This window comes from Puntigrus tetrazona, chromosome 18 (assembly GCF_018831695.1).
Source record: "Puntigrus tetrazona isolate hp1 chromosome 18, ASM1883169v1, whole genome shotgun sequence".
NCBI classification, from domain to species: Eukaryota; Metazoa; Chordata; class Actinopteri; order Cypriniformes; family Cyprinidae; genus Puntigrus; species Puntigrus tetrazona.
Genome location: NC_056716.1, coordinates 14,117,495 through 14,119,788, shown reverse-complemented (window position 1 = coordinate 14,119,788; position 2,294 = coordinate 14,117,495).

Below are 2,294 nucleotides of genomic sequence, written 5' to 3'. Positions count from 1 at the left end.
GGTCCGATAAGGAGCACCTCTGTTTTATTAGAGTTTAATAGAAGAAAATTTCTAGTCATCCAGTCTTTTATGTCTTTAACACACTCTGTTAATTTAGACATTTCTGATAACTTATCAGGCTTAGATGAAATGTATAGCTGTGTGTCATCTGCATAACAGTGGAAATTAACCCTGTGCTTTCTAATAATGTTCCCCAGGGGCAGCATGTATATAGAGAACAGTAAGGGGCCTAAAACTGATCCTTGAGGCACACCATACTTTACGGGCATTGTAGTAGAGCGGTCTCCGTTTATATCTACAAATTGATAACGGTCTGATAGGTATGATTTAAACCACTTTAAAGCCTGTCCCTGTAAACCAGCGGTGTTTAAACGCTCCAGGAGAATATTATGATCTATAGTGTCAAATGCAGCAGTGAGATCCAATAAAACTAGTAGCGAGCGCAGCCTCGGTCGGAGGATAAGAGCAGGTCATTAGTGATTTTAACTAATGCGGTTTCTGTGCTATGGTGCGGTCTAAACCTGACTGAAACTCCTCATAGACATCATTCATCTGTAAGAAGGAGCATAGCTGCGCTGACACAACTTTTTCTAATATTTTTGATATAAATGGGAGATTTGATATCGGTCTGTAATTAGATAGTTCATTAGGATCAAGTTGTGGTTTTTTGATCATAGGCTTAATAATTGCTAATTTGAATGGGTTGGGTACGTGACCTAACGATAGGGAGGAGTTAATAATATTTAGAAGAGGTTCACCAGCTGCTGGTAATATATCTTTCAGAAATTTAGTTGGAATAGGATCTAATACACATGTGGCAGATTTAGACTTAGTGATTAGTTTATTGAACTCTTCCTGTCCTATGGTTGCAAAACACTGTAACTGAATTTGCTGGGTACTGAGTGAGGCTGGACTATAGGACAAAGTTAAGGGTTGATTTTCTGTTATTTTAAGTCTGATATTATCTATTTTATTAGTGAAGAATTGTATGAAGTCATTGCTACTTAACTGAGAGGGTGTGCAGCGTTCTGTTGCTGACCGATCATTTGTTAATCTAGCCACTGTGCTAAATAAAAATCTCGGATTGTTTTGGTTGCTTTCAATGAGTTTACGGAGGTGCTCGGCTCTGGCTGCTTTTAGTGACTGTCTGTAAGTGCACATAATGTCCTTGTAGGCAATTCTAAAAACCTCTAGCTTAGTCTTTCTCCACTTACGTTCTAGTGAACGCAGTAGCTGTTTTTAGAGAGTGTGTATGACTATTGTACCATGGTACACTTTTATTCTCTCTAATCTGTTTTAACTTGATGGGAGCGACAGTATCTAATGTGCGAGTGAAGATACTGCACATACTGCTGGTCATTTGCTCAAGATCATCTGCTTTCTCAGGTTTGCGGAGCAGGTCGGATAGATCTGGTAGGTTATTTGTGAATTTATCTACAGTGGTTGGGATAATGGTTCTACCCAGTTGGTAACGAGTGCGGCTCGGTTAATCTCACTTACAGAAAGTTTATAGGATATGAAGGAAATGATCAGTGATATCGTCACTTAGAGGTAAGATATCTAGGTCTAAAACATCGATGCCATGCGAAATAATTAAATCTAATGTATGCTTACAGCAGTGAGTTGGGCCGATTACATTTTGCTTTAGCCCAAAAGATGTTAATAAATTTGTGAAAGTAGCTCCTACTGTATTATTTGGGTCGTCAACATGAATGTTGAAATCACCGATAATAAGTGCTCTGTCTTTATTAATTATTAAGTCTGAAATAAAATCAGCAAATTCCTTAAGAAAATCTACATAAGGTCCTGGTGGTCTATACACAGAGATAAGAGAAAGAGATAACAGAGATTTCTTTGTAGCATCCATAAAGCGTAACATTAAGATCAAGCAGTTCAAAAGAGTTATAGCTAATTCCAGTTCTCTGAGTAACATTTAGCTCCTGACGATATATAGCTCCAACACCTCCACCTCGACCTGACCGGCGGGGCTCGTGCTTATATAAGTACCTGATGGAGTCGACTCATTTAAACTGATGTAATCGTTAGGTTTCAGCCATGTTTCAGTCAGGCAGAGCGCGTCAAAACTTTTGTCTGTAATTAGCAACAAATTATGCAAACAAAAACTTTTATTTTGTATGCAATATATTTTGCGCACTATATTTAAATTTATTCATAAAATTAGCAATATTTCAAAAATTATTCATCTGTAATGATATTGTATTTATTTTATTTTAATTATTTATTTATTCACTTTGCGATCGCACCATGACAAAAGCAATGTTCTCCCTTGTAAC